This window comes from Microcaecilia unicolor, chromosome 8 (genome assembly GCF_901765095.1).
Source record: "Microcaecilia unicolor chromosome 8, aMicUni1.1, whole genome shotgun sequence".
NCBI classification, from domain to species: domain Eukaryota; kingdom Metazoa; phylum Chordata; class Amphibia; order Gymnophiona; family Siphonopidae; genus Microcaecilia; species Microcaecilia unicolor.
In genome coordinates this window covers 103414633-103430718 of record NC_044038.1, presented here as the reverse complement: position 1 = coordinate 103430718, position 16086 = coordinate 103414633, and the positions used below count along the sequence as shown (strand labels likewise).

The 16086-nt window shown below is 46.9% G+C and overlaps 1 protein-coding gene across 1 annotated transcript in view; it reads left to right on the top strand.

Moving 5' to 3' along the window:
• The window catches only part of HPN (hepsin), a 639182-nt gene that overhangs the window by 493162 nt on the left and 129934 nt on the right, over positions 1-16086 (top strand). The gene's annotated exons all lie outside the window — the stretch shown is intronic.

Here is a 16086-nt window from a genome sequence, read left to right as displayed (position 1 = left end):
CTATCCAGCCAACCAGTCCAAGATGTATCAACACCAGAGTTCTCAGCCATTTCCTTTGACAGTGAGGTAAGGCCTTTCAAAGCTCTGGTAATTGATCCATCTGGAGCAGTGTTGTTGGGGATAAAGGTGCAATACTGTGTACCTATTTTGCGGCACACGCCGCCATCGGCCGCTAGCATCTGGTCAAGCACTAATCGATTTTCTAACGTCATTCTGCTAGTGGCGTCTAACTGCGCTGCAATTCCTTGAACCGCATCTCTAGTATAATTTACAAATCTCTGCTGGTTGTAATATATGTAGTTAATCCAATCTACGTTCTTGTTGATAGTCGACCACCAAAAGAAGGCAGATTCGAATCCTGTGGCAATCTGGTTTCTGGCTTTGAACTCATCAGGGACCCCTCTTGGAACTCTATATAAACCCGATCATCAAAAGATCCAGGCATTGCATGTCTCTTCACTCGTGAGGAAGAGCTGCTATGAGGAGGAATCAAAGATGCTATAATGATTGGAATTACCAATTTGACTAGGGCACATCTGCCTGTCCAACTTCTGTGAAGTGTATGGTGGATGGTGTGGGTTCCACAATACCACCATACATCTGCTCTTGCCTGTGAAAAGTCTGTGAGGTTCAGACCTCGCAGAGCCCCTCTTTCTAGGGTGGTATTGCAATTGGTCAAATTTCCCAGAAACCGTGTATTTCTAACTCCATATCGTTCCAGACATGTATGATATCTTGTAGCAGGGTCTGGAATCCTGAATGCGGGTGGTACCCTCATCCGAGGGGGCAAGTAGGGATGATGTTTGTCTAGATGTTGACAAGACTGATTAATTTCTTCCTTTACCTGTAACAGCTCTAACATACACCAAAAACCATCTGGATCATTGTAAAGATCTAAAGGAAAGGGGACTACTGTAGGTTCTGCCCTTGCATGGGCGCAAAAATAACAGTTAGAAACATTCAAACTCTTTGTGGTATAATGGGCCCATTCGAGCCACAGATTAGTATCCCCAAACCCAGTTTCTAGTGCCATTAAATCTTTGGAATTATTAATTGGTACAACTTGATAGGGAATCTTTACTTCAGGGATCTTTGTTGGCATTAAGGGATTCTTTTCTGGTTGGGGAGGGGGAATAATCTGAAATTTGCCTATAGGATCCCTGCCTGTGGTATCAATTCCTAAGGAATAGGTTCTGTACGTAACAGCAGTTATTCCTCTGAAAGTGATACAGGTAGCTACCTGATTACACTTGGTCATTGGACAAGTGTTAAACACTCGTGGTTTCATAATAGAAATACTCTTTTTGAGATCTGGAATTTCATTACCTGAATAGGGAACCCATGTACCTGTGTACCACCATACTTGTGCCCAACTTCCACATGTGGAAAAGGGACACAGGTATATCTCAAAAGCTGACAGATACTGCTGCACAGGATGTTCACCACACATAGTGTAGGCACACACATCAAGGGTTATTGTAATCGTGTCCTTAGTAGTGGGTAATGTTATTTTGTAGTTGGGTATTATCTTCTGCAGAAAACTTTCTAAACTCTGCGTTCCTTGTACAATGGGCATGGTGAACACACACAGCAGGAGGACTAGGCACATCATGTTGGCAGTTTTCATGATTAAACACTGTATCAGGACTGTAAAAATGGCAATTGACGGCTAATGATTAAGGTGAGTAACAAAATTAGTCCTAGGGTTTTAACTAGAGCTGCAATTACAACAATCAGTATTCCAAAATACACCAAAACCTGATATATCATTAGATGTTACCTGTATAAGGGGGATAAATTCTAGTAGCTCCTGTTTCGGTGGGACTATTTGTTTCAAAAAGGCTAAATACCTCCAAAGCTCCTAATCCAACCTCTCTAATGAATAGAAAAGGTATCCAATCGGTGTTAAGTACGGCGTATGTGATTAACCAGAAATCTACTACCTCACCAGTTTCTAGTCTCACTAGGGGCACTTCAGTCTGCTCTACTTGTAAACCTAAACTTCCTCCAAACAATGCCAGGGTATGAATAACAATTCGACTGGGGCCAAATGTCCAACTCTCAAGTAAGGGTTCACACAGTGTATGATACCGAGTGAAAGGATCCCAACTGGGATCGTCTTCTGGAGCAGGGTCCCAGTGGGGATATCTCAACCCTCGAGGATCTGAAAAGTGGTTCGGGGGTTCAGGGATTACTGAATTTCCTAAATCGGAAGGTGACAGTGGTGGGGATTCAAGGGAAGGTACCGTTTGTGGCGGTGAATGCTGGTTATCTAGTCTTCTATGGGACATATATTGATATGTCACGGGTGTAAACGGACTGCGGCAAATGAACCTTTGCCATCTGGTGAGATGCAATACTTCTCAAGCTATCTGTTCCTGACTTTTCTAACGAAAAGCCAAGGCAACCAATCCGTACAATAGAGCTTATAAGTGACAATCCAAAAGATAACTTCTTCACCTGTGTGAGGTCTAATAAATGGGAGAGTACCTCGAGCTACCTTTACTGTCACGGCGTTGTGAAGTATCGAGGCGAGATATTGTACAATTCTGGCGGGGCCAGGACCGGAGGCGTGTAATAGGGGCTCACACAACAAATGATATCTGTAATTGGGATCCCAAAGAATACAATCGTCGGGCGCTGGATCCCAATATCCAGGCAAACCATGCAGGGGGTCAATCTGGCTCATATGGGGGCTTGTAACACTTAATAGGGGTGTTAGACTTCAATGGCCAGGTTAAGTGAGAAGCCTTCTGAAAGGGATGAAACGGCAATGCTATCTGGGTGGGCGTGTAGCTGGGACTTTGGTATCCGAAGTGGTCAAGGTAGTATTCGTGGGAGGAGGAACGTCACTATTAGGCACCCGAGGATAAGGAGGAGGGGTGGGTCGCAGTTCAGGCAAGGTAATATTATCCTCAGAAGTAGTTGTAAAAATGGGGACAATATGGTCCGAGCTACTGTTATTATTGGGAACACTTGTAGGATGCAGAATAGGAGAATCAGTGAGGACAGGAGTAGTCGCAGAATTTTCAATTGGCACTGTAAGATTGCCAGCCGAAAAGTCTGTCGCGGCAGGTGTGTCTACCAAGGGGGTGGTATTACTGGTGGTGATGGAACTGATCCTTTTGATCGTGTGGAGGGATGTGCTTTCAAATAGGCGTGTTAATGTGGTGTTCTGTTGGGGCGTTGTGTAGGCTGCTGGAGTAGTTGCAAGTACAGGAGTAGTTGCAAGTACAGTGGTGTTTCCAATGGGCAAGGTAAAGTTGCCAGAGGGAGCGGCACTAAGTGTGTACCAATGATCACCAAGGTTTCTGTTAGCAGTGGAGGTAAACAGTGCAGTGAAAAACAACACCAAACCTATGCAAAGTATGATAAAACACACAAGTCCAACTGCAAACAATCGAACAGATGGGAAGCAGAAGAAGAGGGTGTACTGGTGTACCACCGCGACTTCTGCTGAGGCAGCACTTGCAGCGGTGCTTCCTTCGTCAGTGTCCTCGAGAGCAGTGTCTTCAAGATCAGTGTCATCAAAGTCGTTGGACCACTGAGTGATGGTGTCGGAGAACTGCTCAGAATTACACTTATCAACAGCCCCTGTTTAAGTCGTTGGTGAGGCCCCACCTGGAGTATTGTGTTCCGTTCTGGAGGCCGTATCTTGCTAAGGATGTAAAAAGAATTGAAGCGGTGCAAAGAAAAGCTACGAGAATGGTACAGGATTTGCGTTACAAGACGTATGAGGAGAGACTTGCAGACCTGAACATGTATACCCTGGAGGAAAGGAGAAACAGGGGTGATATGATACAGACGTTCAAATATCTGAAAGGGATTAATCCGCAAACGAACCTTTTCCGGAGATGGGAGGGCGGTAGAACTAGAGGGCACGATAAGAGATTGAAGGAGGCAGACTCAAGAAAAATGTCAGGAAGTATTTTTTTCACGGAGAGAGTGGTGGATACTTGGAATGCTCTCCCACGGGAGGTGTTGGAGAGGAAAACGGTAACGGAATTCAAACATGCGTGGGATAAACATAAAGGAATCCTGTTCCGAGGGAATGGATCCTCAGAAGCTTAGCTGAGATTAGGTGGCAGAGCCGGTGGTGGGAGGCGGGGCAGGTGGTTGGGAGGCGAGGATATTGCTGGGCAGACTTATACGGTCTGTCCCAGAGCCGCTGGTTGGGAGGCAGGTATAGTGCTGGGCAGACTTATACGGTCTGTGCCCTGAAAATGACAGATACAAATCAAGGTAAGGTATACACAAAAAGTAGCACATATGAGTTTATCTTGTTGGGCTGGATGGACCATGCAGGTCTTTTTCTGCCGTCATCTACTATGTTACTATGTTCCTTCCAAAACTTCTGAGTTTTAGGGCACTCCCATAGTGAATGAAAGAATGAGTTTGTTCCCTGCTTACACTTTTGGCATATCGGTGAATCTAGTGCTCCTATCTTAAACAGTCGCTCCTGCGTAAAGTACGCTCTGTGGAGAATACGGAACTGACACTCTCTTAGTGCAGCATTAACTGAGATTTCAGGAATTCTTTTTATTAACTTTAATGGTTCTAGCCCGCTACCTACTTCTGGAGCCCATCTTGCGACCAGGTCTACAAACGTTCTCCCCTGGGAACACCTCTGTATAGCCTCATGTAGCCCTGATATTGAGAGTCCACCCTCCCGAAATTTTTCAAAGAATCCCTGTATCTTTGTTCCCAGCGCTGGGGTCAGGGCATCTCTGTCCAGTGATGCCACATAGTGCCTTAATTGTATATAGGCCATCAGATCTCTACGTTCTACCTTCCCACCACCCAAGAGAACCTCCCATGTGTGGATCCTACCGTCTTCATCTAATACATGTTGCAGCAATGTTAACCCCTTGGCTGCCCATCTAATAAAACTCGCATTGTCATTCCCAGGGGCGAAAGACAAATTTCCTCTAATCGGGAGTTGGTCTGACATATCTTCCCTTCCTCCCAATAATCGAATCAAAAATTTCCATGTTTGTCGCATCGCTCTTAGCAACCTACTCTGCCTCAACCCTCCTGGAAGTGACTTTTGCGGGCAGTACAATAATGAATTTATATGCCATGGGGAGTAGTATCCTGTTTCATACTCTCTCGGAGTATATCTATCCTCTTCCAGTATCCAATCCCCCAAATGTCGGAGCAGACAAGCATAATTATATAGAGATAAGTCTGGGATGCCTGCTCCTCCATATTTCCATGCCCCCAGCAAATATTTAAACTGCATTCTTGGTTTTTTCCCCGCCCAGCAAAAAAGGGATATCATCCTCTGTAGGCTCTTGAGATCTTTCCTCAATACCCTGAAAGGCAATAATTGTATTATATATAGCCATTTCGGAAACAGCACCATGTTAAATAATTGAACTCGTCCATGCAGCGAGAGAGGCAAAGACTGCCAATTGGTTAAAGTCCCCTTACAGTGGTCCAATAGACTATCCATATTTATTCCATACATTCTTGTCGTACTACGGAATAGTTGTATTCCCAAGTACCTAAAGGAATTTGGCTCCCATCTTACTGGGAAGGTTCCCACCTATCCTGCTTTCATTGCATGTTCTGTAGGCATTGCTATAGATTTATCTAGGTTCAGTTTGAACCCTGAGTGATCCCCATATTCTTCAAGGCACTCCATTAATGTTGGGAAAGAACTCGGGGGGTCCACTATGTGTACTAGTAAGTCATCTGCGAACGCTGAAATTTTAGACATGCGTCCCTATTTCTACTCCTCGGATCTCCCCATTACTCATGATTTCCCTAATCAGAGGGTCAACCATTAATATAAAAAGCATAGGGGATAGTGGACACCCCTGCCTAGTTCCACTGTGTATTTCAAATTCGGAAGATAGCACTCCATTGACATGAACCCTGGCTTTGGGGGATCTATATAGTACTCACAGGGCCTCTAGAAAATATCCCGAGAACCCATATCTTCGTAGAACCGTAAACAGAAAATCCCAGTACACGCAGTCAAATGCTTTTTCAGCATCAAAGCTAACCAGTAGAGATGGTATTTTTGCTGTTTCTACATATTCCATTGAAAGTAAGAGCCTGCGCATATTGTGTGCTACTGTTCGCCCCGCCACGAACCCTACCTGTTGCTCAGAGACCAACCCAGGTAACACTTTGGCCAATCTGTTAGCCAGTATCTTTGCAAATAGTTTCATTTCTACATTCAGCAGGGAGATTGGCCTATATGAAGACGTTTGTTCCGGGTTTGCCCTGGTTTCAGCAGCAACACTATCTGTACCAGCTGGAGCGATTGCGGTATCTTGCCATCCACTACAAATTGCGAAAAGTAAGCTTGTAATGTCGGTAGGATTGAAGGAGATAGCAATTTGTAGAACTCTGCCCTAAAACCATCTGGTCCTGGGGCTTTATATAACACGCTTTGTTTGACGGCTAGCTCCACCTCCTCTAGTGTTATATCTCTATTCAGCTTATTGACCTCCCTTTCACTCAATTTTGGCAGATGTAGGTTATCTAAATACATATTCCCTTCCATGGGTTCATTTGGTGGCCTCCCATATAACTTTTGATAGTATTGGCCGAACACTTCCGCTATATGTCTATCTGTTCGCACTAATCCTCCGCCTTCTTTCTCTATTTGAGTAATAGTTCTTGAGCCTCCCTCGTGTTTTATCAAACGCGATAACAGCCTCCCGGCCTTATTACCATGTAAAAATAATTGATATTGATAATATTTGACTGACTTCATCGCCCTTTCATGGAGTAGCTCATTTAAACTTGTCTGGAGCGCCAGCAACAATGTACGCCTCTGGGGTGTAGGATATTTCCCATATTGGATTCTTGCACTGCTCACCTGTTTTTCTAAGCGTATTATTTCCCTATCTCTTGCTTTCTTTTGAAATGAGGAGTATGCTATTATTTCTCCTCGCATTACGGCTTTTGCCGCCTCCCAAAATAGTATCGGTTGTTGCTTAAATTCTTCATTATGGTATTGATATTCCTCCCATTTTTTCAAAATATGCTCTCTAAACAGGGGATCTTGATATAGCCTCTGGGAGAAACGCCACATATTTTATTTTTATTACATTTGTACCCCGCACTTTCCCACTCATGGCAGGCTCAATGCGCCTTACATATTGTATACAGGTACTTATTTGTACCTGGGGCAATGGAGGGTTAAGTGACTTGCCCAGAGTCACAAGGAGCTGCCTGTGCCTGAAGTGGGAATTGAACTCAGTTCCTCAATTTCCCAGGACCAAAGTCCACCATCCTAATCTCTAGGCCACTCCTCCACTATACTGCTGATCCCTCCTTACCCCATATTCTAATGTAAGCCATACGAATGCATGATCTGATAGCCCATCCAGCTTATTTTCAAAAGAGAAAGACGCCCATATTTCGACCCAAATCGGGAGATGGGCGTCTTTCTCCCATGTGCGACCAAATCGGTATAATCGAAAGCCAATTTTGGTCGTCTTCAACTGCATTCCGTCACAGGAACGAACAAAGTTGACGGGGGCATGTCGGAGGCATGGCGAAGGCGGGACTGGGGCGTGGTTATCGGCCGAGGATAGATGGGCGTCTTTAGCTGATAATCGAAACAAAAAGGGCATTTTTGACGAGAATTTGGTCCGCTTTATTTGGACCCTTTTTTTTCAGGACCAAGTCCCAAAAATGTGCCCCAACTGACCAGATGACCACCGGAGGGAATCAGGGATCACCTCCCCTGACTCCCCCAGTGGTCACTAACCCCTCCCACCAAAAAAAAACACTTTAAAAACTTCCAGCCTCTATGCCAGCCTCAAATGCCGTACCCACCTCCATGACAGCAGAATGTGTTCTATCCTGTGACAGCCTTTCCCTGGTTCTGATGTGGCTCTCGGGTGAGTGTGACACCTTTTCTGTTATGCGCACTGCAGAGTCACATCAGCAATGCATTGTGGTGGATGTAGGGTATTGGGCTCCGTGATTCCAGTAGCTTGTGTTAAATGCTCACGATGTTGGTAGTTGGTAGCAGTGGCGTAGCCAGATAGCCAATTTTGGGTGGGCCTGAGCCTAAAGTGGGTGGGCACAAAATTCTCTGCCCGCCATTCCTCCACCTCAAAATAGAAATACTTTAACTAACGAGGATCCTCAAGCTCTGTTAGCTGAAGACTTTCTCCGAAGGCAGCCAGAACTCCCTTTTACCAAGCTTGGCAGGCAGCAGCAATGTCCCTAAGCCACTAATGCCAGCACCACATGCGTGCTTAGTAGTCGGTGGCTCAAGGATGCTGTCACTGACTGGATTTGGTAGAAGGGAATTCTGGCTGCCTTTGGAGGAGGTTCTCAGCTGGGGATGCTTGGGGTTCCCCACCAGATATAAAGCAAGGTTCAGGGCCTGTGTTAGACATGCTATGGCCCAGGTCAGAAAATAAAGGAGGGCACTTTCTCTGATCCCCTCTCCTCCCTGCCTCCCCTCCAATTTCCCCACTGCCAATACTAATCACACTGACAGACCTTCACCAAATACAGACCAAGGGATCACAAATTAGAAATTAAAATATTTACACAAAAATTGAATTGAGAATCCCAAGAAGTTAAACTTAACATATACTACAACACTGGAGAAACAACAACAGAAATGCATTTCCTTTCTATTGAACACAATGCAAAGACAATTGCTATGCACATTTCTGAAAGCTAATATATTCCATTCAAAACATTCAAAATAAAATGCTTTTTTCTACCTTTGTTGTCTGGATGTTTTATTTTTCCATTATGTTGGTTCCAATTTCCTGTCATCCACTAATTCTCCTTCAAGCGGCTGCTGTACATTTGTCTTCTCTCTGCTGTCTATTCCCTCACTACACCTACCTCTGATATAATGATCATTCCTTTTTAGTTCTGTCCTCTCATTTTTTTTCTTTTCTGCCTCTGTCAACTCAAATTTCACCCTCTCTCATCCTTTTCCTCCTTTTTACTTTTCAGCCACCTATCAGATTTCTATCTTCTTCTTTTGCCCACTAGCTCTCTCATTTCCCATCTCACTCCTTCCCCAGGCTTCCATTCCCTTCCATCTTTATCTATTCTCCATTACCATATTTCTACCCTCTGTAATCACTATCATCTCATCCATTTTCTTGCCACCCTTCTCCTCCCCTTCCTGGCCTTTCCCACATAGTTCCACCATTCCCAGCGCCTTCCTCCCTCCACCTTTCTAGCCCAGCATCTGCTCTCTCTTTCTTCCATCCCCACCTTTGTAGCCTGATATATCTTGTCCTCTCTTCCCTCCTGTCCTGTTCCCCATGGTCCAGCATATCTCCTTCTCTCTTCCCTCAATCCCATTGTCTGGCATCTCTCCATCTGCTCCTGGATCCATCTTCTTCTCTTCCCCTCTCCACCTGTGCATCTTTTCCTGCCTCTCATCCAATCCCATGTCCTAATTCTCTCTATCCCTCTCCCTTGTACCCCAGAGCCAACTTCTTTCTTCCCCCTCCCTCTCACCCACCCATGCAGCATTCATGCCCTTCCTCCTCCATGTCCAATATTTTTGCCTCAATCTCACTGTCCACCATTTCTCTCTCTCCCCCTCCTTTGTGCCCCAGGTCCCCCATGCAGCATCTCTCCCTTCTTCACTTCCAGTGCCCCCCCCCCCCCCCCGGTCCAGCACTTTTCTCCCCTTCCCCTCCTCCAACCGGTCCAACACTTTTCTCCCTTCCCCGCCTCCAGTCTCCGATCTGGCACCTCTGTACTTTTTTTCCTCCCTGCTTCTAATGCAGTGTCTGCAACTTACAGCATGAACTACCCGGCAGCGATTCACACGAGTCGCACCTCGCAGTAGCTCCGGAGTTCCCGCCACCTCCCGTCCTAATAGGAAGTTGCGTCATTGAGGGCGTGCCACGTGACGCGTCAGAGCGAACGCCGGAGCCGGCCTGTGCTGTGAGTTTGAATCGCTGCAGCAGAAACAGGGAGGAAAAAAAAAGAAGTGCCAGATCTGTGGTAGTGGAGGGAAGGGATCATGGGTGGTCGGGGTGCGCTATGCCTGGGTGGGCCTTGGGCTTAAGTGGGTGGGCCTGGGCCCACCCGTGGCTACGCCCCTGGTTGGTAGGCTCTACTCCCATGGTGCTTTTCCCTCTGTTTACTGGATCAGAGTGTGCCCTGTTTTGTTTCCGGTAGTCTATGAGGTAGTGGCCATTTTTGTAACACAGTTTTAGATCCCTTTCATGTGTTAGCCATGTTACAGCACTTAGTTCTTCCCTTGAATGTTGCTGAAAGAGGGTATTGTACAGCATTCTGCCAGCTCTGACCTACTGCTAATCTCAGTACCAGGAAGACTCTTTGCCAGTGGGGCACAACCTCTGATCTGCAGTTAACTGTGAGTAAACGTGCTTATTCAAATAAAGGACTTTTTCAAAGAGATTAGTCTTCAAGTGTCAACTGGTGTGCCAAGGTTATACAGCAGCAACAAGTCCTAGAGGCCTGCGTATATGCAGGTCCCTGGAGCACTTTTAGTGGGTACTGCAGTGCACTTCAGGCAGGCGGACCCAGGCCCATCCCCCCTACCTGTAACACGTGCTGGTAAATGGGAGGCCTCTAAAACCCACTGTACCCACATGTAGGTGCCCCATTCACCCCTAGGAGCAGGGCCGTGCCAACACGGTAAGCGAGGTAAGCATGGCAGGGGGGCGCTTCCCTCTGGGGGGCGCCGCCGCACCATGCTCACCTCGCTCGCCCTCCCCCCAACATCCCTTTTCTTTTTTTTTCCTTTTTAAATGTACCTCCGTAGCGGTTCCGGCAGCGCAGCGTCAGTGAAGGAGGCGGCGCTCCCGACGTCGCTAGCCTTCCCTTCGCTGTGTTCCGCCTCTTCTGACGTCAAGGAAATGACGTCAGAAGAAGACGGAACACAGCGAAGGGAAGGCTAGCGACGTCGGGAGCGCCGCCTCCTTCACTGACGCTGCTGGAACCGCTACGGAGGTAAATTTAAAAAGAAAAAAAAAGAAAAGGGATGTTGGGGGGAGAGAAGAGGGCGGGCAGTTGAATTGAACAATGGGAGCGGGAGGGCAGGGGAGAGACGAGAGCATGGATGCGAGGGGGGGGGCGGTCATGGAAGGGAGAGAGGGGAATTGCTGGAAAAGGATGAATGGAGGGGGCAGGGGACAGAGGAGCATGGATGGGCATGGATTGGGAGGGCAGGGCTCAGGGAGAGAGGGGAATTGCTGGAAAGGGATGAATGGAGGGGGCAGGGGACAGAGGAGCATGGATGGGCATGGATTGGGAGGGCAGGGCTCAGGGAGAGGGGAATTGCTGGAAAGGGATGAATGGAGGGGGCAGGGGACAGAGGAGCATGGATGGGCATGGATTGGGAGGGCAGGGCTCAGGGAGAGAGGGGAATTGCTGGAAAGGGATGAATGGAGGGGGCAGGGGACAGAGGAGCATGGATGGGCATGGATTGGGAGGGCAGGGCTCAGGGAGAGAGGGGAATTGCTGGAAAGGGATGAATGGAGGGGGCAGGTGACAGAGGATCATGGATGGGCATGGATTGGGAGGGTAGGGCTCAGGGAGAGAGGGGAATTGCTGGAAAGGGATGAATGGAGGGGGCAGGGGACAGAGGAGCATGGATGGGCATGGATTGGGAGGGCAGGGCTCAGGGAGAGAGGGGAATTGCTGGAAAAGGATGAATGGAGGGGGCAGGGGACAGAGGAGCATGAATGGGCATGGATTGGGAGGGCAGGGCTCAGGGAGAGAGGAGAAATTGCTGGACATAGAGGGGAGGGAAGAAAGATGAAGGAGATGAAATGAGGGAAAAGGAAGAGAGGAGAAAAACTGCACATGGATGAAGAAAATAGGCAGAAGCTGAGGACCAGAAATGAAGAAGAAAGGAGGAAAGGAAAGAAATAAATGGAAAGGAAGCCCTGGAAACGGAGTTAAGAGGACAGATAGCAGCAGAATCAGATACTGGGCCAGCATGACCAGAAAAAGAAAGTCACCAGACAACAAAGGTAGAAAAAAATCATTTTATTTTCATTTTAGTGTTTGGAATATGTCCACTTTGAGAATTTACATCTGCTATCTTATTTTGCAATGTATAGCAATCTGTTTCTAAGAATATTGCTGACAATTCCTGTCAGTGTGGCAAGTGGTGAGCGATCATTTTCACGGGGGGGGGGGGGGGCGGCGCCACCGCCGCCGCCAACTGATAGTCAGCAGGGGGGCGCCAGAGACCCTAGGCACGGCCCTGCCTAGGAGCTATGGTAGTGTTGTACATTTGTGGGTAGTGGGTTTTGGGGGAGGGGGGCTGGGGGCTCAGCACCCGTGGTAAGGGAGCTATGCATGTGGGAGCATTTTCTGAAGTCCACCGCACTGACCTCTAGGGTGTCCAGTTGGTGCCCTGGCATGTCCTGGCCCCTCCCACGACCAAATGGCTTGGATTAGGATGTTTCTGAGCTGGGCATTTTTATTTTCCATTATCGCTAAAAAAAAAAAACAAACGCCCAGCTCACAAACGACTAAATCCATGGCATTTTGGGCCGTACAAACAGTATTTTCGAAACGAAAGATGGACGCCCATTTTTTTTCGAAAATACGGTCTGTCCCACCCCTTCACATACCCGTTCTCGGACATAGACAACCATGGAGATGGGCGTTCGATTATGCCCCTCCACATGACCCAATTCCTGCCTCTCCTACTTTTGAGAATACCCCTCTAGAAAGTAACCAATAATCTATTCTAGATTGTATTCCGTGGATAGATGTGTATAATCCCGTTCAGTAGGATGCAGTGTTCTCCATACATCAATCAGCTCCAACCTAGAGCATAGCAGCTTAATGCCCTTATCTTGATTATTATCTTCCTTTACTATCGCCCTGGATTTATCTTGGGATGGCTCATGTACCATGTTAAAGTCGCCTCCCATCATCAAGGGCACGTCTCCCAGAGTTCTTAGTTTACTGATTAATCTCCTCACCCACTTCTGATTGTAGACATTGGGTCCAAATATATTGCATAGTAACAAAGGTGTTTTATTAAGCAACACTTTAATTATCAGAAACCTGCTTTGTGGATCTATCCATGTCTGTTGTATCACTATCCTGCTTATAATCGAACGAGAAAAACGCCCAAGTTCCGACCTAAATCGGGAGATGGACGTTTATCTCACAAAAACGAATAAAGCGGTATAATCGAAAGCCGATTTTTGGACGTTTTCAACTGCACTCCGTCGCGGATGCGGACAAAGTTGATGGGGGCGTGTCAGAGGTGTGGCGAAGGCGGAACTGGGGCGTGGTTATCTGCCGAACAAAGATGGGCGCATTTCACCCATAATGGGAAAAAAGTATGCGTTTTTAGCTAGAATTTAGGACACTTTTCCTGGACCCTGTTTTTTCACGAATAAGGCCCCAAAAAGTGCCCTAAATGACCAGATGACCACTGGAGGGAATCGGGGATGACCTCCCCTGACTCCCCCAGTGGTCACTAACCCCCTCCCACCACAAAAAATGATGTTTCACAACTTTTTATTTTCACCCTCAAATGTCATACCCACCTCCCTGGCAGCAGTATGCAGGTCACTGGAGGAGTTGTTAGGGGGTGCAGTGGACTTCAGGCAGGTGGACCCAGGCCCATCCCCCCTACCTGTTACAATTGTGCTGCTTAATGCTTATTAGTCGTCCAACCCCCCCCCCCCCAAACCCACTGTACCCACATGTAGGTGCCCCCCTTCACCCCTTAGGGCTATAGTAATGGGTGTAGACTTGTGGGCAGTGGGTTTTGAGGGGGATTTGGGGGGCTCAACACACAAGGGAAGGGTGCTAAGCACCTGGGAGCTCTTTTACCATTTTTTTTTGTTTTTGTAAAAGTGCCCCCTAGGGTGCCCGGTTGGTGTCCTGGCATGTGAGGGGGACCAGTGCACTACGAATCCTGGCCCCTCCCACGAACAAATGCCTTGGATTTATTCGTTTTTAAGCTGGGCGCTTTCATTTTCCATTATCGCTGAAAACCAAAAACGCCCAGCTCACAAATTGTCGAATAAAACATGGACGTCTATTTTTTCCCAAAATACGGTTCGGTCCGCCCCTTCACGGACCCGTTCTCGGAGATAAATGCCCATGGAGATAGGCGTTTCTGTTCGATTATGCCCCTCCATGTCTAACCCCCTCCGCAACAATACCAGCAGTCCCGCTTTATGCCCCACGGCGGGCACCTCCACTATCTGACCCACCCACCAGCAGCCAAATTTAAGGTGTTCTGTTGTCGATAGTTGGGTCTCCTGTTGAAATGCAATGTCTGCCCCATGTCTATTCAAATCTCTCATTATTTTCTTCCTTTTAATCGGTGAGGACACTCCATTAACGTTCCAGTATATAAATTTAATCAATTTCATGTTATTTTACCCACTTTCAGTTTATCTGCATTCCTTAATATTTTGGCAGTTCGAGAGCTGTCCCAGCCAGCAGCCCCCCAACTTAATATCCGCCTTCTCCAAACCTTGCCATGTGGACCTCCCGCCCATCCCCCCACCACAACAGAAAATACAAAAACAAACAACATTTAAAACAACATCCTGATATCTGTGACGACTGACCCCCCCTCCCCCCCGTCCACCCATCCCTTTAGTCAGACTTTTAGTTAAATCCCTCCCCTCTCTCCTCCCCTCCCCCTCCCCCTCCCCCCTCCTCTCTTTCCCATACCCATCCATTACTCTCAATGGACTAAGATCCGTGTGGGGAATCTCCTGATCCCATTCCTCCCTCCCCCCGACAACAACAGCTTACTCAGATTTTGGCCCATTCTGAACACAACTTAGGCCCTCTGTAATGATTTTCTATACAGAACTTTACAGTAACCGCATTCACTCCATACAGGGCACATTGCACTTCAAATTGTATAACTCTCTCCTACATGTAGATGTCCACCCTTAACCCTCTCTCCTCTCCCACAGACCTATCTCTCTGCATCTCTCAGACCATGCATACCATCCCGACTCTCTCTCTCACCAGTCCAATGTATGCTTTTAGAACAACATTTACAAACGTTTGTGCTTTTTAACTTTCTCATATTAACTTTCTTCACTCCTCTTTTGTTTAGACCAATTGAGCCATTAGACAAATTGTCTTTTAGACTAGTTGACTCATTAGCTGTCTTGTGTTTTAGACCTATGGTCATTAGACCAAATCTCGTGACCCACAGCAGAGGGAGAGATGCAGGACCTGGGGCTGGCTAGAGGAAGCCTGACTTAATTGCTGCAGGGAAGACAAGCAAATTTGTAAGACCATAAGGTGGAGAGGGATAAGAGGAGGGTAGGCAGGGAGAGATGCAGCACCTACAAGGAGGGGAAGAGAGAGAGAGACCAGATTTGACTGGGTGGGGAGCGGACGAGAGAGGGAGAGATGCTGGATCTAGGGAGGGAGGAAGGATCGACCAGATTGAGAAATGTTAGACAATGAGGGACTGGGTAAGGGAAAAATAAGGAGATTCTGGATACAGGGTGCATAGTGTTGGAGGAAGGAAACAGAGGGGAGACACTGGATACAAGGAAAGACAGACTCAGTAGAGAGAGGCTGGATGGGAAGGGAGCAAAGAGACAGGAACACAGATGCTGGATGGAGGGGAAAGGGAGAGTAGAGAGAGGGAGGAAATGCTGTACATGGATAGAAGGGGGAGGGGAAAAGAAGATAGAGGGAAGAGATGCTGTTTGTGAATATAGGGAAAAGGATGGAAAAATAGATGGATATGAGAGAGGCAGAAAAATGGAAGAATGCTGAACATGAAAGATCAATGCGAAAGATGTAGGGTACAAAGTAAAGAAAGAAGGAAGGAAGAAGAGAAAAGACATAACAAATGGACAGGAAGCCCTAGAAACAGAGTTAAGGGTACAATCAGAGGGAAACACAACTAGAGACTAGGAATAGGATGGTTAGAATAATAAAATTATCAGACAATAAAGGTAGGAAAAATGATTTTATTTTCAGTTTAGTGTCTGAAATGTCAGTTTTGAGAATTTGCATCTGCTGCCTTTATATTTTGCACTATACAGGAAGAAATGCATTTCTTTCTATTTTTCTGGTGTTGCTTAAATATAATTTTTGTCTGCATTAGTACTTATCTTTTATTTGAAGTGGGGATATCTC